This window comes from Vicugna pacos, chromosome 11, assembly GCF_048564905.1.
Source record: "Vicugna pacos chromosome 11, VicPac4, whole genome shotgun sequence".
In the NCBI taxonomy this organism is placed as follows: Eukaryota; Metazoa; Chordata; class Mammalia; order Artiodactyla; family Camelidae; genus Vicugna; species Vicugna pacos.
The window spans coordinates 14,979,971-15,000,780 of record NC_132997.1 but is presented as its reverse complement, the minus strand read 5'-3'; the positions used below and the strand labels follow the sequence as shown (position 1 = coordinate 15,000,780).

The 20,810-nt window shown below is 41.5% G+C and overlaps 1 protein-coding gene across 1 annotated transcript in view; it reads left to right on the top strand.

Annotated features, from left to right (window-relative positions):
• The window catches only part of LOC116278522 (trafficking protein particle complex subunit 9-like), a 115,960-nt gene that overhangs the window by 65,641 nt on the left and 29,509 nt on the right, over positions 1-20,810 (top strand). Inside the window, exons 8-9 of the mRNA XM_072972266.1 lie at positions 16,750-16,935; positions 19,412-19,539. The gene's annotated coding sequence lies outside the window, so the exon portion shown is untranslated. The remainder of the gene's footprint in view (positions 1-16,749; positions 16,936-19,411; positions 19,540-20,810) is intronic.

Below are 20,810 nucleotides of genomic sequence, written 5' to 3'. Positions count from 1 at the left end.
TTAAGGTATTGGTCCATTTAGCGGCTAGTAAATGCTGTAGCAGGATTTAATCAGGGCCTTGTCTGACTTCAAGGGCATGTTTTCTCTACTAATTCCGGTAGCTCCCTCTTTTACTTTGAATGGTGAAGTGGGTCAGTTTTGGAGCCTTTCAGAAAAAGTGCGATTTATGTGCCTCAGGACTGTTTCACAAAGCTCAGTGGTCTTTGATGGTTCGGAAGCACCGCAGACCTTTTCGCCCCACAGATGTAAGGACTTACTCCTTTGAAGATGACGTGGTTGCAAATGATGTACAGGTGCGTAGCCAGACTTAGCAGCTTCTGAAGGGAAACTCTCCAGTTCTCCTTTGATAGACTTTCTTCCGCGGGATGTAACTGTGCTGCAGCATAGGCGTGAGGTTTCTGTATGGATTGAGGGTTTGATATCCAAAGTTAGCATAAAACGGTCAGATGAAGAAAATCGACGTTGACAATTTATTTTTGGGATTCATTAGACAAGCTATGCTATCAGTTCATGGACCAAATAGCGAATAAAATTGAATAAAGAACATTGCATTTCTTCCTTTATATTTAGAGTTGTCTTACAGCATATGGCTGCCTGCTTTGGAACATCAGCTCCACCGCCAGGCCGCCTGTCAGTGTGTTGGTGTGATTGCATTTGCACAGTGAATGTAATCTGGGCTTCCTCAGCCCCAAACTCTCCAGTGCAGTATCACGGGCTTTAGCCATCTTAGTCACGCAAATACTTCTAAAATTTTATGGTGCTAGAAAAGAAAGAAGAGAGTGGAAGAGATTGCCTTTATCAAAGTTCCTTTCAATTCTAACTGCAAACTGTTGTTGAGCAGTTCTGGCTTGCTTTATATATGAATTTGCACATTTTTTTGCATGTAACCTGGGTTTTGGACTAGAACACCAAGCTCTGGCTGTCCACAAGCCACAAAAATAGTAGCCAAATTGCACACGTATGAAATATTTTATTCTTTTTTCTGAGAAAGAAACCTTGAATTTGGGACTTGGGCTGTGATCTTTCCTTTTTGCTTCTCCCACCCTTCTTGTAATCTCTCACTCCTTCACACGTGGCTCCCAAGAGGTCGTGGTCTCAAAGGAGCAGGCAAACACCCAGTTGGTCACCATGCTGTGCCTCTGTAGAGTGAGCCCAGCCAAGACCTAAAGGACATTATCAGAGAGGACTTCCTGGGAGAAATGGGCTCTACATTCAGTTGTGAGGACATAGTAAGTTTCAGCCAGGAGAAGGCATTAAGAGGATGGCTCACGTGGATGGTGCAGCCCGGGCAGAGGCCTGGAGGCTTGTGGGGTGTGGACTCGGGGAGAGTGCCTTGTGTGGTCCAGGGTGGAGTGTGCCCTGCTGGGAAGGACACTGGAGAAGGCCTAGGGTGGAGGGCTTTGGAAGAGTTTGGGTTTTCCTAGAACTGACACAGGAGGCAGTGAAGGGTATCAGCAGGAAGTGACCCTCAGGAAAGGTACTTCTGGTTTTGCTTCTGATCTTCTTCAGAAAGAAGGGTCGGTATGGGTGAGAGCAGGTATGTCTGTCCCTTTGAGATCCACCACGTCATTCATTTATTCATGTCACGAGCACTTCTGAGTGTCTAGGGGAGACAGGGTTGACCCACATTTGTAAGCAAAATGTATTTGCTTCTTGGGAGCTGAGCAGTGTCAGAAGTTGACAGCCTAGAATGTTCTAGGAACAGAGGAACAAAGTGCGGAGGTTGGAGGGAGGGAATGCTTCCTTGAGAAACAGTCAAATTGAGCCTGGAGGCAAGTGGGAAGTAGGAGCAGGTCAGGGGGGCCCTGAGGTCACTGGGGACCTGGGTACTGAGTTGAAGCTGGGCAAGCAGGTTCAGGAGTGTGGCTAGAACTCCACCAGGGAGCCTCTGAAGTGTTTGAAGTGGGGTGATGTAATCAAATTTGCGCTTTGGGAAGGCTGCCCTGTCTCTGTGTGTGTGTGTGTGTGTAGCGGGGAAGAGGGGGAGGGTGCCAATAACTAGGGGGTCATTAGAAGACCATTCACAGGCTGGGAGGTGATCCGTGGGAGAGGGGCGTAGGGGCTGCTTGGGGACGGCAGGGGCAGTGTGAGTGACGGATTTCCTTATGGGGAGGGCTTGTTAGCGGGGCCGCCCTAGCGGTGTATTTTGGCTGGAGGAAAACAGATGGAGGCCGCCAGGTGGAATTTCCTCTTCTCTTCTTCCCTGCCTTGTGTGATGATCTTAGCTCAGCCAACATTTGGAACAGAAGAGCTAAGTTCCAGGGTAGACCAGGACATTGCTGAGCTCGTTCGAGTGAGATCTGATAGGATTTAGGTTTGTGTGCAAATCTGCATGTTCACTTAGCTAGAAATATCCCGTCTTTTGGATTTCCATAGGGGTTTTATTCTTGATAAAAATTGCATTCTTGGTGAAAGGAAATTTAATACAGCTCTTATCTTTCTCAAAAAAATCATATCTTTTAAGAACATTAATATTCAAAAAATAGGAATATATAAAAATGATAAAGTAAGGCTTTGGTGTAGTTTCTTTGGTTTCTGAGTTAATGTGGGCTTATAGCTTTTGCATTACTTAATAGCACATCCTTGTCAGTATTTAAAGAGCTGTTAGTGAGCACCCCAGGCCCCACCTCTCAAAGCATCATTAAAGTTTGCTCTGTAATAGTGAGGTCATAGTGGTCTTGTTTGCAGAAACCAAACAGTTGGTTTATAATATGCAACATAGCTCCCTGTATAAAATAATAATAGGATCAACATTAAGAAATTGGAAGATAATTGATTTTTTTAAAGCTGAAACATAAACTTTCTTGTGCTAATGTTGCAAGTGGAAATTTTGAAAAGAAAAATCCTACTGCAATATCATCTACGTGTAAAAGAAAAATCCTACTGTAATATCATCTACATGGAATACATATGTGCCTTTCACGATTCAAAAGTAACTGCGCAGTGGTTTTTGAAGTCAGGAACATTCCAGCTCAGATACTGATATTGATGGTTTCTGGTTTTCAATGGAAGAGCCTAAATTTGCCTTCTTAGCTGTTTGTTTTGTTTTGTTTTGTTTTGTTTTGTTTTGTTTTGTTTTGTAGTGAGAGGGTTGAGTAGTGCTTTGCCAGCATGATTTTGGGGCAATTTAGGGGCAGATGTGTACCAGCAGTGAGATATTTCCATGCATTTTATATTCCGGACATCACCAGGGCACATGTGGGGTTTGTGCCTCCAGGCTGGGTTGCTGCAGGACTCCCTGATCCATCACCATTCTGTCCTGGATCTGCTCCAGTCAGTGAATGATTTTCTGTGGCTTGGAGGTAAGGTGTTCTGATGCAGATGTTCAGATGTGTAGTTAAAATGCTATTACTTGAAATAAGAGAAACCAAGAAACATGGCTCTAAAAATACAGGATGAGGGAGGAGAACTGGCTGAGCTTCTTGCAGTGGGGCGTCTCCTCAGGTGACTCCCTCACCGTGATTCCTGCCAATATCCGCCCCAGCCCTGCATGGTAGTCCTGCCGAAGCAAGCATGCACTTTGCTCAGAAACACACTGAATTTCCTTGTGCCTCTGTTGGCTTTTTTTTTTTAAAGCACATCTTGCCCTTTGTTTAAATGCCATCCCTGCTAGTCACCTCTTACACTCATTCTTCTGGACCTCGTCCATACATAGCTGCTGAATGGATGAACAGAATGTAGTATCTCCATGTTGTGGAACATTATTCCGATGTAAGAGTGAATAGAAAAGAAAAAAAAATAAAGGGGAAGATGAAAAAGGCCACCTGTTCTGGGAAGTGCACCCTGACTGCTCAACCTGCCCTTTTCCCTTTGAAACAGAGTCCCTTATACTCCACTCTAGTCTTTTTGATAGTACTTACCACCTTCTAATAAACTTTAACATTTTCAATAAAAAGAAAAACAGAGATGCTGATACCACTTCAACATGGAAGAGCCTTGATAACAGCATGTTAAGTGAAAGGAACCAGACACAAACGGCCTCATATTGTTGATTTCAGTGATCTCAAATGCCCCGAATAGGCTCATGAAGAGGCAGAGATCCAGTGATGGTTGCAAGGGGCTTGGTGGAGGGGGGATCGGGGTGACTACTAGTGGACAGGGGGTTTCTTTTGGGATGATGGAGTGTTCTGGAAATAGATGGTGGTGAGGGCTGCACAACCGTGAGTGTGCAGAAGACTGCTGAGTGCTGTCTCTGGGACTGCCTGTTGTTGGGCGGCTTTATTTTGTTCTCATCCTGCAATGTGAAGGGTCATCTTGTGCTGTGGCATTTCTACTCCTGTGAGTGTTGGGGCTCAGAGACTTTGCAGAGTCATGTTTCTTTTTTCCCCCTTGCTAAGTGTAGGCAAAAAAGGTTTAACCCTGAGAAATTGCTCCATCTCAAGAAATTTCTTTCAGTTTTGCATGGTGTAAAAATCTTGAGAGCTTTTTAATCGTTGAGGACAGTCTGTGGGGGGTAACAGCCCATGAAGATTGTGTGAGACCTGGAAGAGCCGGGCTTCCCTCCCAGACACGGGTGGGGATTTCACCCCCTTTCAGGCAGTGAAGGGCCCAGACCCGTGAGCGGAGTTGACAATCGTGAATATTTACGTGTATCCGCTGCTTCATCTTGGATATTAATTTCAAGCTGAGCCAGTTTGTGGCGGCAGCCTCATCCTACATCAGGAATTTATAGTATCTGCTCTTTGAGGTGAAGACAAGACAGACTTGGTTATTTAACAGTCTCCCTTGAATTGATATCTCAGATTCCTTTGTCAAGAGCAAAACAGCAGGAATACAGACGTCCTTTAATGCCGATGTGACCTGGAAAGGTTTTAGTCTCAGAGCCTCAGTGGCCTTATCTGCGGCTGGGGAAGATGATAACAGTGCTTCCCTCAGTGGGGCTGGTGGGGGGGATTGAGAAGCACAAATGTAGGACTTACACGAGATGCTCATGAATGACCGAATTTAGTGCTCTCAGCCTGGTGAGGCCTCAGGGGCAGAGATGTCAGAACACAGCAGTCCTAGCCGGAGCTCGATCCGCGTTGACAGCTGTTAAGATCACTATCACCACAGTGGGTAATCAGGTAGTTTTAAGACTTGGTAATATGAATTCTTGAATAATGTTAAAAGACTAGACATCTCAGACCTAGTTTACGTAGTTCTCAAGATTTCCTCTGAGAAATTGATTTTTTACCCCCATCTAAAGTCTGAGTTGAGTGTATAAAAAAATTCTGTATTCCTCCATCATTTAGCTTTAATTCTCCATTTCTTAAAAATAATTTTTAAAATGAAGTTACTGGGGACTGAACTGAGGGCCTCATGCATGCTGAGCACATACTCTCCCAAATGAGGTATAATCTCCCCCGTGTTTTTTTTTTAAACTTTACTTTCTTTATATTCAGAGGTTAGAGGCCTCTAATTCTTTTTCTGGAGACTTGTCCATGAACGTGTAAATCTATAATTAATGGACAAAACTTGGTTTATTAAAAAAATCAATACAATATTCTACACTCCATTCAAAAGGAAATGCTCATTGACTTAAAATGTTTCTCCTTTATGGGGATTTCTTCTTTCTGGTCTAGCTTAATTTATTTACAGCCATCCTCATCATCATAATGACCAAACTCGCTTTGAGTGGACACCTACCTAAGGCTAAAATGCTTTCCTCATGTTATATTTCATTGCAGGTGTTTGAGGGTAGGAATCAGTGTCCCTTTTTTGCAGCTGAGGGATTGAGAGATGGAGAAGCTTGTCCCAAATCACACGCCGCTGGCGGTGGCTACCTAGGTGCTGGAACCGTGGCTGCACAGGATGCAATCTTAATTGCTCCTCTAATCAGCCTGTCGTTGAGTGGTTTCCTGAACACCTCTGAGTTCATAAATGGCCGATTTTAGTGATCTCAGCCTGATGAGGCCTTGAAAGGAGAGACACCAGTGAGAATGTGAGACAGTGTGGCATAAATTAAAAGTGTACATTGTCGCAAATGTTTTATTAACAGGTAATGACATAAAAATTTAGTATTTTTTACTTCAGTCCTCTATAAGCATTGGAAAAAAATCATTAAAAGTAATTATAATGCAAAAGAGAAGTGGACTTTGAAAGTGCAACCGTTGCTAATGATGTTAGTTGGTTTTTTCTAGTGGTGTTTATTGACTGAAAAATTTAAAAAGACTGAATTGGTTTCATGTAGTCTTAGTATGGAAGAAAAGACTGTCAGTGAATATTGTAAGTAAAATCTTTACTCTTTTCTTTCCCGATGATGAATATGTAAGTTGTTTTCATGGCTTAAGTACATTTCCTCATTTGTGAAATTTGAGTAATATCGTTTACGTTGTCTGGCTGTGAGAGTTAGAAGCCTTGTATACAAAGCACCCAAGATGTGCTTAATAAAAACATGCTGTCACAACGCCAGATAGTTTAGAAGGATCAACTCTGAATACTATAGAGGGTGGCTTATTTCTGATACATATTCAATATGTATATATATGATATATATGAATATGGTTTAATGTAACAAGGACACTTTTTATTGTGTGCAGTATGAAGTTTTAATGAAATCTGAATCATTCTAGTGAGACAGGGACTAGTTAAGTTGCCTTAAGCAGACGACCTTGAAGATTATTTACTCAGAATATGTATTGTTATAACTCAGAATACATGTTGGTGTGTAACTATCCCCTCAGATATTTAAGTTCGTCTGATTCTGAACAGATCCATTAAGTTTAGAAAAAACCACATTGATCATTTTCAGGGAGTAAGCTTCTCACTTTTGTGATTAAAGAAAATTTTGATGTTTTTCCTGAACTCTTAACAGGTTTAAAATAACAAAACATTGATTTGACGTGTCACTTTTTTAACAGAGAGAATAAAGCTCATGCTGTTTTACTATGCAAGTAAATGTTTTTGTATTTCAACAAACTTGTATGATTTCCTGGCTCTTTGAGAAGTATTTTGCAAGACACTTAGATTACCTGCTGTTGGAAAAATACAGACGTGACTTTTATGAATATAGGCCTAGTACAGATCTGTTGGTTTTTTCTACAGTGCAAGGCATGAGGCCTAGGAGAGCTTTGCTGCGGATTGCCAGGAGGACAGATCCCAGGTCTCAGTCTCCCCTCCTGTAAAATGAAGTGGCTGGACTGTATTCTTCCCTCTTCTAAGATGAGTTTCCATGAGCCTATGTCTTTTGTTTATATTCAGGAGTATTAGCAATATCAGATTAAATACTGAATATCCCTCCCTTCCCCCGAAGCAAAGTGTAGTATGTGGTACGTAAGCTTTCAGTTACCTGATTCTCATTTCTGATCCTACAGGCAATTTTTTTGTTGCATTTTTCCCGGCAACCTGGAAGGTCTTTTTAGCCATAGGTGGCACTGTTGCACATTCTTACAGTCTTAATTTTCCTGTTTCTAAAAGAAGGCTTTAACAACGTGATTTTATTTTGATTTCTTTGCTTAACGCTTCAGAATAGCACAATGTCCATTGTGTCTGTGTACCTGTAAAACTTCTTCTGCTTATATCTTAGTTTTATTCTGTCATCTCGCTGTGAACGTTTCAGACTTGCTGTCTAAAAAATGGCAAAATCGGACTTTGCTTCCAGTGTTAGAAACCAGTGAGCCAGGATTTTATAAAACAGCTCTAAGCGGCCTCTGGGACACCTTAAAGTTGAAAAGTGTATTGAGTTCCCTGAGTATTGACCCCGCCGCTGTGTGTTAATTGGTGGGGGGTGATTTGGTACATATAAGAATGGGTGTAGTGTTTTGACTTGGGTTTGCCTGCACGTGCTGCCACTGAGCCACGTGAGCCTGAGTCAGTTCGTTCTTAGTTTTTCCCTCGTCTGTGAGATGGGGACGCTCGTATCTGCTTTGTAGAATTGTGAGAATTAGAAATTATGTAAAGTGTTTACCGCAGTGGGTATGTTAAGAGGGCTCTAAAACTTTACCTGCTGTTTTGTGTGAAGCCATCATTTGATGGTCTTTGGCAACTACTAAGAAGCAGGAAAATAAGAAAAGCTGGTTTTATGGTGAAAGATATTTGAGGAGGTTCCATAGTTCCTATACCAATAATTTAGCATCAGCAGAGTCGGAACTGTTACACAGTCGCCCTGAACCAATGTTAAGCCACAGAATTTTTTGTTACTTCTTATATGCTGTGGCTTAAGAGGATCCAATACTTATACACATGTCTCCAGCAGCCAACTGAGAGATGACACAAAAGAGTAGGCAGGCGTTAAATGTCTTCTTTGTTACTGATGAAGCCACGTTCTCCATGAACTTCAGGGCTGTGGGAAAATGCGTGTCGTGATACTGTGTCCCAGAATTAGAGACTCACCCTGTCCCAGGTATCTCTGGGCCACAGCGAGCCTTCCCTTGAGAGGATCTGCCCCATCATGCACAGGGCTGTTCTGCTATGGAGCTGAGCATCCCGGGTACTTCCCAAGGGTAGCCAACACTGGAGGGAAAGGAAGGGTTTCACATGCCCTGCTTGTCTCCCCGGAATCACACCTCACTTTCTTAGTGTGAGGAGGGCTAGCTGTTGGCCAGGGGTCATGGGTGTGAAGGGAGAAGCACTCTCCATGGCCCAGAGGAGTGGGGAGGAGACATCCCCTCCCTCAGTTTAAACAGGTGGTGGGATGGAACAGAAGGGTGCACCGTAGGAGTTTATAAAAGGAGAAATTAGGATTTTCTTTGGGACTTAGTCTAGCCAGGAAACACAGGAGATGATTAGAAGGGAGACACGTAAATCAGTTTAATATTAAGTTGACATTTGTTGAGCACCAAAAATGTACTACATTCTTTTCTGAGCGTTTTACAGAAATGAATCCTTTAATCTTCTCAACAAGCGAGTAAGGAAGGTTTGATTGTTATCCCAGTTTTACGGTGTGGAAATTGAGGCACACAGAGGATAAGTAATTTGGCCAAAGTCAGAGAAATAGTAAGTGGCAGAGCTGGTATTTAATCCCTGGCTGTCTGGTTTTGAGGCTCCCAGAGATGGGCTTTGGTTGTTTAGATGTATCTGCATGCCTTGATCTCTGTACCTCTGTGCATCAGTTAGCCCAGAAAGGACAGGGAAAGGAGAGTTACACAGGTACTGACAGTAGTGTCTCCGCCATTGTCCACGGAGAGTGCACCATGATTAGCGTTAATTGTTTTCCAGGCAGTAGATCTGTTGGTATAAGAGAAATTTAGTCCATTGAGTTAATCTAGAAACCCTTCTTGCTCTGCTTCTGTCCACGCTTGCCATGTGACTGCCTGCCCGTGATTGGGCCGTTGAGAAGAACATCTATTCATGGTGGAACTCTGATATGGCAGTCTGGTTTATAGTTTCACGTCTTCTGTTACATGAATAATTTAAGTTTCTGGTTTTCTTGCATCAGTGTTTCATGAGTTTGGTTAATGTGAAACCAGTCCATGGGAGCCCAGGGGTGCTGACTGCATAATTTTTGAGCACGTTGTGGCACTTTTACCCGTGCAGACCTGACTGGAGGATGTACATCTTCCGCAGTGATTTCCCCCAACATAAGGGTCGTAACCCACCACCGGATGTGAGGCTTGGAGCTTTCTGAGCAGGCCAGTCAGAGGCCAAGTCCACAAATCAGAAAATGATGAAGTACCTGAAAGTGGGTTTAATAGAAGAAAAGTGCTTCCAGGTAGTCTGAAGGGCTGTTGAAGTCCATTTGGTGAGAAGCTGTCCACTGTCTGTGGTCAAGCTGCTTCTTTGCTGTTGAAAAGTCTGGATTAGATGAAGGGACTTTAAAAATCAGAAAGGAGTGGTTTCAGGTGGTACATCCACACCGGGGAGAAGTAATGGATGACCACCTGTGTGAGGCATAGACAGACTCCTACAAATTTCATAAAATAGCTTTAAAAGATCTTCCACCTCAGTGCACTTCATAAGGGGTCCAGTTCATCACTGGTCGCGCTGAGAGGGCAAATAACTGATGATGACAGAAAGGACACGGAGGCATCAGAAAGGTCTCAGTCATGTTCCCTGTTTAAAGGATGTGGCATAGTGTAATATATTTGAGCTGCTTTTTCACTGAACAATTTTTGTGTTTTCTGGGACTCCCCAGTTTCCCCAGGTTCCATGCAGCTGGGTGTACCCTCAGCGCAGCTCCGTCAGCGCTTGCCCTGGGGTGACGCGGTGTCACAGGGAGCAGGATGGTCAGCGACCCCGGCTCCTCCAAGCTCCGTCTCGTCATCCACAGAGCCGGGCTTCTCATCTGTGTCTACTTAGTAGGGTTGCTGAGAATCACACGTGATGGTTGTCAGGTGTGATTTGTGGTTGTCTCTGTGATTGGCATATAGTCAATATTTGATATAAACACTTGTTGTTGTATCATAATTGTGGTCCCTAGATGGCAGTGGTTTTTAGTCTGTATTTTTTTTTATAACTTTATCTTTATTTTTAAATATGCCCTTATTTTCATTTATTTTTTGGAGGTACTGAGGACTGAAGCCAGGACATTGTGCATGCTAAGCAGGTGCTCTACAACTGAGTAATACCCACTCTCCTTGTCTGCACTTAAAAATACATATTGCAATACACAAAACAGCTCTTAAACACCATCATGGGACCTAGTCTGTATAGGCAATTGAACACGTATACTATTTAAATAAGAATAAATGCTATTGGGACATACCTTTCTGAATCTGTTAATGTGCTTAAAAACGATCATAGCTAGTGATAAACACGAGACTTGGATCCAGTACTTCTTAGGGTCTGTTTTGCCATCATGGGAAATTACATTATACAGAGAAGGCTAATTGGGTCTCTTTGATATTTGGATTGTTTAGCAGATGATCAAGGCTTTCAAAAGCTGACAGTTTTGTATTTTAAACTAACTACAAAATTATCTTCCAGAATTTGGAAGTCCTAAGCTTGTGAATTGCCCAGTAATCCAGGGGATATGTGTCTGTGTCTGTGTGAACGTTTGAGTGTGTGAGTTCAGGAATGTAGAAATAAGTTCCATAGGGACTTCTGATACCTTTCTCCTCCAGTTCAAGGTATAGGCATATATTTACACAAATACATTGATTTTCTTTTGTCATTTGGCATATTGGTGTGAATAAGAAGTTCTCATACTTGTTTCAGAAGTGTTGGGGAGCATGAGCTTTGAAAACGGGAGGAGAAAGAGGCAGGGAAGCACTTCACACTTTGTGCAGGATATGAGAAACAGTAGCTTTTCTTTTCTCTTTTCTTCTAAAGCAAACTGTCACTGAATTGTAACATAATATTACTCAGAATTGCTTTTCTAATCAGATACAAGTGCCTCAGATTTTTCAAGGCAATATGAATGATGAAATGTTTTTTAGCATTTATCTTTAAAAGTAGTTTTATTTTTCAAGTAAAAGGCTATAGCTTGTTCTTTCTTCCAGCGGCACAAGAAATTCTCATTGATCTATGTACATGATCTATATGCTTAGTTTTTTTGGGTTTCTTTTTTTAAGTGCTTGTTTCACTGTGGTGTGAATTAATGTTTAAACTTTCTGGATTTTGATCTTTAGAACATGATGATTTATCAGAATTGTTAAAAACCTGATTGTTCTTTGGTCGTTGTTTGGTGAGGCACCCTACTGATTTCTGCTGTCTGTTAAAGAGGGAAATTCTTCCTCTAGCCTGTAAATCATTAAGTGAATGGTTTGCAATGTGCCTTTAAAATTCATTGAATATATTGAGCATGTTTGTCCAGTGAATTTTGAATTGACTCATAGTATTACTTTGCTTTGGTTCTGTGGCTTTTGCTCCTGTAAACAAGAATTTGAATTCTCTGTTGCATGTTGTATACGTGTTCTTAACAGGGGAATATATTTTGAATTTTTTACAGAGGTGGATTTTCCTATCCCCTCTGAATGCCTTCTGTAATTGATAGAACAAAAACCTGTTATTGCAGTGCTAAATTATTTCATAAACTGTTTTTTGGATTAATCAGAAACAATGACAAAGAGTGATAATAAAAAATAGGAAAACCTTCCTTCCTTTGAAGAATAGAAATCAGGTGTTTAGGCACACGCATGCTTTGTGCCTGACACACTTATTCTCATGTCATTGTGTATCATGATTCGGAGAAGGAGATACTTCAGGTTTATAGATTTTTGTTTTAACATTTGTGTTGAATTCTTTCTTCAGGCTGATGTTTCCTGTTGGGTTTGAGGAAAGTGTAGAAGTAGGGAAACAAATGCTTTGTTTTGTTTTCAGTAGGCCTGAGTTGCTGATGAGAAAAGAGTTGAGGGTGGGCTGAGGAACAGAGTGACACTCCCTCTCCTCCCTGCTGAAGTTGATGAACAATGAAATCAATTAAGTGTATTGGTATTTGACCAATAGAATTTAGCGAGCCCAAACTGGCTAGTTATGCCCAATGGAAAGTACTGAATTCACCTGCAGAGTCAGGTGCTTTACCAAGTAGAAGCAGCTTTGAGCAATCAGAAAAATCAGTCCTACGATGAGCTAAAAATGTATATAATATCTTTTATTTCTGAAACTTTTCTACGTTAAGTTGTGTAGAGGTAAAATTAATTTTCAAGCACCAGGAGTTAAGAGTGTGGGTGGTTCTGTGGGATCGTTATTCAGGGATGTGCCTAGACCCTTCTAGAGTGGCTGAAGCTGGCATGAAAAGGCCCAAAACCAGGATTTGTCATCGCAGGGTATTCTTCATATTGGTTCCATGTAGGAGCCCTTGATTGGGTTAACAAATTGTAACAGTCCCAGGCCGTCTGTCAACTATACGAAGAAAAAATATGCTTAGTAACTGCTTTGCAAGCAAGGGCCTGTGCATCCTCACTCCTGTCTCCTTGCCTTAAAAAGCAGAGACAATGCTTTGCTTGCGTAGTTGAGGTTTTAGATAGCACTCTGGTCATTGCAAAGCAAGGACCCAGGACCTCAGCTATAAAAGCTGGGCTTGTGTACTGTTAGATAGTCTGTTATCCCCAAAACAAGGAACTGGCTGGTCTGGTGGTCTGCTTTGTAATTCACAAATCAAAAGAAATTATTTTGTTCCCCTCACCACATGGCTTCCCTAAAGATAAACTAAGACTTTGTACTCATGGTGGATTCTACAATTTCTGTCTCATCCAGGCTTTCCCCAAATTCCTGCTTATTATCACACAGCTCTTAATGACTATTTCCTTTGATTATACACAATAAATATGGGAGAATTTGAGAGGCTGTTGGAGTTGGCTCCCTACTCCCTATCGATTTCTGGACTTTTTCTACAATCTTAAATAATCATTCCCTGTAGGTAAAACTTCTGCCAGCCAGAACCCACAGTTCCAGCTGAGAAGGATGCAGGTTTATCTCTCTTACCCGAGGGAGAGAGAGAGAGAAGATAATTGAAATTTGCTGCCTTGTGGTCCCTTCCTGCCCCAGGGCCACTCCAGTTCACCTGCAGCCTTCTGGCCTCTGCTCACAGGGCCTCTGTCCCAGGACTGACCACAGCATTTTCTTCCCTGGTCAATGTTTCCTGTGCCTTTCAGAGGTTGGTCTCTTCTCTGCAATTCAACCCTGGCAGATGTGATGGTGGTCGGCGTGCTGGTGGGCAGTCACTTGGGGACTGCTAGGAACCATGCTGATTCTCCTGAGTGTCTCATTCGGGGTTACAGAACTGTCGAGCACTGGAGGAAGCCCATTCACGTGAGGCCAGCACAGCATTGCATCAGTTTCATTTTATTTTTGAATTTTCATTGGAGAAATTATTTGTAGCTAACTGTTCCAGATTTTCGGCCGCCTGCTTTCCTCACCACCATTTCCTTGTTGGCTCTGGTGCTTGTCTTATGAACCAGGTTTCTTCTCTGGTCATTTCTAGCAGCTGGGCTTGCTGAATCTTTGATCTTTATTTGAAGCAGAAAGCTTCTTCGTGATGTCAAACTGATTTTCGTATTTCTGAATATTTCGTGTACACTCAGCAACTGTTTCAAGTGAAATGCTCTTGTCCAATTTCAGTTAACTCACATTTGCTGATCTCCTGCTTTCATGCTGAGGGCAGTTTCTTCTTCCTGTAATAAAAGTTAGCAATTTGCATTTACTATGGGAAGGTACTGGACCTAGGTGCTTTTATTCTTAACAGTTTTAATGCAATTCAGCCATTAAAATGTACAGCAGTTTTTACTCAATGCCCAGAATTGTGCATTCCAGTCAATCTTAGAATATTTTCATCCCCCCATCAGGAAGCCCCGAATATAGAAGCAGTTTTTCACATCTTCCCCATCCTCCCCCAGCCCCAGGCAGCCACTCTTCTCTCTATGAAGATTTACCTATGCTAGACATTTCATGTAAATTGAGTCATTTCATGTAAATGAAACCATCTATTGTGACTGACCTCTTTCACACCGAGTAACGTTTTTAATGTTGGTCCACGTTGTGGACTGGGTCAGTACTCTATGCTTTGCTATTGCTGAATAATATTCCACTGTATGGCTGGGCCCCACTGTTTACCCATTCATCAGGTGATAGGCATTTGGTTTGTTTCTGCTTTTTGGCTGTGATGAATAATGGCGCCGTGTACATTCCTGTAGGAGTTTTTATGTGGACACTTGTTTTCTGTTCTCTTACGTGTGTGCCCAGACAGCAGAATTGCTGGGTCATTCAGAAACCAAATGTTTAACTCTCTGAGGACCTGCCAGGCTGTTTTCCAAAGTGGCCATGTTGTGTTACGTCCTCACCAGCAAGGGCTGCGAGCTCCGCTTCCTCTGTGTCCTCATTAATGCTTGTTACTCTCTTTTTGAGTATATCCTATTGTAGTGAGTGTGAAGCAGTTTCTCCTAGTGGTTTTGACTTGATTTCAATTACAGCTAGTGATATGGAACATCGTTTCTTTGTGCTTATTATTCGTTTGTATATTTTCCTTGAAAAATTCCTTTCCAGAACCATTATTCAATTTTTAAATGAGCTGCTTTGTATTGTTTAGTTGTAGGATTTTTTTTTTATTTGGAGATACAAATTCCTAATCAGATAAATGATTTGAAAAAATTTTCTCCTGTCTGTTGTTTTTTCACTTTCTGGATGGTGTCCTTTGAAGCAAAGGTTTAACTTTTGATGAACTCCAATTTATCTCTGTTTTCTTTGCTCCTTGTTCTTTTGGGGTATTATTTAAATTCTGAGGTATTTTATTTAAACATTTATATATAAAATAACTTAATTCTTAGGATCATTCTAGGAGATGGGTGCTGTTGTTGTCCCCAGTCTATGGACAGGAGACTGAAATGCAGAAAATTTCACTGACATAACAGTGTCACAGCTACCCAGTGCTGTGGGAGTTCAGACCCTCATGTTTCTCCACAGCATCTGGGCTCTTCACCAACATGCTCCACTCCTTCCTGGAATCGTTAATGAAAATGTCTTTCAGTTTTTGATTTCTTGTTAGTTTGTTTTCTCATTGGGGACCTCATCTCCTCATTTTCCTTGCAGAGGTCATTTTAGGTTTATTTTAGGTCTCATGTAGGCAGAAGCATTGCTATCAGTTAACTTCTTTATTACTCACTCACCAGTGATGATTGTTGCTAGTTGACCTAATCAAGTCATGCTTAAGTCTTTCCTGCTCATGACACTAAACACAGAGTCATGTCGTACAGAATGCTCAAAGAAGAAATTACTTGATTGATTTTATTTTGCTACCCAATCAAACCAATCAAATAAATACCCTGGTGTTGACACAGATTATAAGCCCTCCAGAATAGGGTCACCGTCTTCCTTGTGTTTCATTGGTTTGGTCACATTGTCTGGATAGTGCCTTGCTGTCCAGCAGTTTTGTGAGGATACGGTGCTCGTGAATCATTGTAAGGACAGAATTTTGACAACAGACTCTGTTGTTTATTTCACGAGAGAAAAGATAATAGAGAAATACTGCTCAGACCTATTTTAAAATTAAGCTTGGAGTTTTGAGAAGAGTTCTGGGAACCATACAAAGATCTTTTTCACTAATTTTAGATCTATCTTAGACAAGTTATGGTTACATAGCACAGTAACTTATCAACTAGATTTGACAAGAGTAGTGTATTATTGATTTGTTTTAGTTGAAATATTCTACCTGGGATAATGTAATCAGTGCCCATAAATGAACAAATATGTTTGTATTTCTATGCAACATGGGAGCAGACTTCATATGTTTCTTTATAATATATATGACTGTGTGTTTTAATCTGTCAATGTTTTATAGGTTTTCAGCAATGTTGTAACTTTAGAATTCTTGTAAGAAAATCACCCCCGATTCTAGTGCAGTTTGTACTGTGTATCCTGTGTTATGCATGGGATTCCACTGTCCTCTCAGTGAGGAATCTCCTGTCCTACTGAGTTAGTAGCAGAGTTAAAGGAACTGTGATTTCTAGGTCTTTGCTTTCCATGTGTTTGCAGTTGGCTGTCAATCACGATTTTCCCTTTTTTGAGTTTTCATTGTTAAATTAGAATTTTGGAAATAAATATTAATATGTTGCATTGGTCTCCCTAGAAACTTGATGTGTTTGTGCTTTTCAGATTTCAATTTATGAAAAATGTAAATGCAGTCTTGTTTTTAAGTAGTCCTTTTTCACTAGAAATTTGTTTAACTCTTTATAGTTAAAAAAATTTTTTACCCAATGAATGAATTGGTGTGCATGTTTTAAAAGATACCTTACTTTTTATTTTTCTTATTGTAAAAGATATATTCATTGCAGAGAATTTGGAAAATTAGGATAAACACAATAATAACTTAAAAATGGCCTCTAATCTCAGTTGGAGATACAGTTGTAATGTTTGAAATTGAGAATTACAAGTCCTCTCATGTTGTTCTTCTTTTTCAAGTACGTTTTGGTTACTGAGACCTTCGAATTCCGATATGAATCGTAGCAGCAGCTAGTCAGTTTCTGCAGAGGAGCCCGCTGGGATTGTAATCGAAACCACGTTGAATATACGGATCGCTGTGGGGAGCACTGCCATTCCAAGAGCGCTGTCTTCTGATCCATGAATGTGCGTGGTATGTCTGTCCAGGTATTTAGGACTTCTTTAATTTTTTTCAACAATGCATTGTGTTTACAGAGTATTATTTTACTTTTTTTCTTTGCCTTTATACTGATTAAAAGTGTGCAAGATACCAGGATCAGAAGTGTATTTGAACCACGCCACTTGCTGCCACCACGGACGCTGCGCTCTTGCTTTGCCCTGTGTAAAATCTTGCACAAAATAGGACCTCAGTAACCCTCTCTTGAATAAATGATTATATGATTGCTGGATGATGCTTGAGAGTCCTTGTGATGATGTCCTTTTCCCAGCCTTTCCCCTCTTCTTAACTATGCCCTCTCTCTTCCTTTCATCCATGCTGAGTTTCAGCCTGCTTGTGGCATTGATTTTCCCTGTCTGTAGACTCTTCCTTTCACTGGTTCATGATAATGTTACATGGGGGCTGTGGAAACTTGCTAGATGACAAGAAAGAGCAAATCCATTGCATGCTAGAATTTTTAGACTGTGGTATTCTTTTATTGATTGAAATTATTTCAGGCACATCCCCTGAGCCCTCCCGTGAGCTCTTTTCACCTTCCTACCGGTGATACTGCTCTGGTTGCTGCATGTGCCCTACCCCCGGCCTTGGTTTTGGAGTTGAGTAATTCACCATCATTGGAGCTCTCTCTTTAAAAGATGAAAACATTTGCTCCTTCTCCCCGGTTGGGGACTTGGATGAGATGAGGTACCAGATAAAGAATGCAGCCCCACTTCATTCTGACCCCTGCTCTTTCCGTTGTACTCTTTTTGAGAAGAGTACAATTCAATAGTATAAAGACTGATTGTGAGCTACTGAGATAGACAAGACAACCGAACATTTATTAAATATCCTTTCATGCCAGAAGCAAATGTATTATACACACAAAAAGCACATAAAGCACGTTAGTACTGTGGTTACAAACATGGGTCCGAGATCGAGTCCTGTTCTGGAGTGACCAGTCCTGTGAGATGGAGAACAGGTAGGTCGGCTTAGCCTCTCCCGGACTTCTTTTCTGTCCTGCAGAGACGGGGCTCGCTAGGTGTCCCTCCCCCATAGAGGTGCTGTGGGGTGTAAATGACGCACGTGGGCAGCCCGAGCACAGCTGCTCGTTCCTCGTAAGTGCAGGATAGCATAGCTTTTGCGGTGATGGCTACATGAACGCACCGTGTAGACTCTCAGTGCTCCAAAGGGATGTCTTGTGGTTTGGATGTGGGATTCTCACTTCTGTAAATACCCAAAAATTGTGTTATTGGGCCCTACTGATTTGAATCTATTCTTCAGAAAGTATATATTGTAGATATATTTTTCAAGCATGCATGGGTTTTTTTTATTATTTATAGTTCTACCTTCTCATCACTTGGTGTGACTTTACATGGATTCCAGGAAACTGTCCTAAGCTACCTGCCTCTTCACACTTCTCCGTGGTGGTTTTCTTCCCTGACTAGAAGAGGGTTTTGCATAGGAAATTTTCTTTCCCCTTTTCTTGGAGTCTCTCTTTTTGTCTGCCCATCTCTCTCCTGTCCATCTGTCCATTTATCTACCCACTCATTCTTCTGATTTGTTCCAAGAAGCATATTAGGCAACTTACAGAAGAACAGATACCAAATAAATAGGTGAGAAAATGGGGCCAAGTACAGACAGTGTGGCCAATAGGTGAGCTTGTGTGAGGATTGCAGGCATGAGACATATAAGAATTATAAGTTTGCTGTGACTTATAAGATTGACAGCATCTGTGTGCCTGAGGCTCCCAACAGACACAGGGAAACAGGGTTTGTGGGAGATTCTCACTGAATGTGAAATAAATAAGTGGATGAGGAGAAGCCCAGCCTTCCCAGCTCCTAAGGCTTAGGAGAATATTTTGAGTGTCTTCCAAAACCAGAGTATTTCATCTTTTCTTTTGTGAGAGTTCTATGTATAGTTGGTTACATTCTATACATGGAAATTTCTCTGAAACCACTTCCCACGTGAGTCACATGGCTCGGGAATGGGGTGGTTCTGCTCATTGACGGGGTTGGCCTGAAACAGAAAATGACAGCTTAAAAGGAGCCTGGGATTTGTCAGTTATGTTTTGTCAGTGCTGTAGATTTCAGAGAATGCTTTCACAGTTCCTCTCCATCTGAGGCGGCAGCCCGCTCTCCTACCAGCATCAGGAGCTCAGGGCCACAGGATGGTGGGGGCTGACTGCACTGCTGTCAAGACAGATAAGGTAGTCACTGCAGGCTTGGTGCTTTTACGTAGTGCATTTCATGTTCTTCAATAGAAGGTTTCAACCGGGAGTTAATTGAGTTAATTAACATTTAATAAATATGATGCTTTGTTGTAAAGACAGTTATAGGCAGAATATAAGCTGTGAAGACTTTAAAAACGGTTCCATTATTGAAATTTCAGTAGGGAAGATACACAGTTTATCTTATTTATGCCTCTCTTTTACAGTAACAAAGAAACAAGACAGAAAAAGCAGAGGATAATTTCTGTTCTTCCTCTCAGCTTGCAGGTGTCCTCACCTCCAGTGGCATCCATCCAGACACCAGCACTGACACTGGCAGTGCTCAGAACTGCCTCAGCCCTGAAGACACAACTGACAAATAGAAGGGGGCCGCGTCCTGTTACAGCAGGTGCTCTCTCTTTGTGGGTCCTTATGTAACTGTGCGGTGTTATTCAGGATCGCCTGTTCTACCTTGTGTGACACTGCTGTGGTGTCTCCTAGTTATTTTTTTCTGTAATTACTTGTGTATTTTCTCAAATGCGTGGTACTAGACATTTAAAAATGCTTTTTTCAGATGATAAATAATGTGTATTTAATATAATAAGTCTGAAAAAAGGGGCAAAAGAGGCTATCCTGGTCCCACTACTCAGAGACCATAATTAACACTTTAACATCTATTTTCTGTTCTTTTCGTCAGTGTGTATCACCTCTGTCATAAAAACCAGCGATCACTCTGTTCCTGCTTACTGTGTGGAGACCTCCATTTTCCATTCGGCTTATTACATGTTTTTCTACAATATTCTATCTCCCCTGGCTTGATTTTTAATGACCAGTATAGCATTCTGTCTTGTGGAGGCTTCGTCCATTTTACTTCGGACTTAAATAAACTTTCAAATTCTAGAATACTTAACTGAAATACTGAAAAGAAAACTGTGGTGGTACCAAAAGGCCCCAAGCTCCCTTCCCCTTATTTCCTGAGTGTAAAAGCTGTTGACAATGTGGTGTATATATTTCATGACCTTTATGCCTATGACATATATATATACCCATAAATACATACATACCTACATACGTACATGTATATGAGAAATCTTTATATATGTGTATGTATATATGCTTTATTGAAAAATAAGGCAATACTATATGTTTTCTGCAGCTCGCTTTATTCACTCAAGGGTATATCATAGATGTCCACCCACTCCAGACTCACCCGGTCCTTTCGGATAGAGTGGAGGGGTCTCCTGATGTGCAGATGTGGTCTCTTGTGCAAGGACACCTTTGGTGGGATAGTGCTGAGTACAAGGCCCTGGACCACGCTGAATTGCCAGCCCCCTCAGAGCCCACATCTCACCGTGATTTACCGCATCATTTTCTTGATGGTGGACACTTAAGTTTTCTCCATTTTCCACTGTCAGAATAGATGTTTGACTGGCATCCTTCTTGTACAAACATTCCTGTGATCTTGTATGAGCATTCCTTTAGTTAAGGCTTCTGGAAATTTAGTCCCTGGATGTGACATTTACATACATCACAGGCTCCTTTCAAGTGACTCTAGAAATTGCTTCTCCAGTGGGGAATGAAAAGCTGTAGAATAACTTATGTAACCAATTCTCTAGCTCTGTATATGATTTCACTTCAGCTTTTCTTCCCACCATTATAAACAGTGCTGTGTAAATGCTC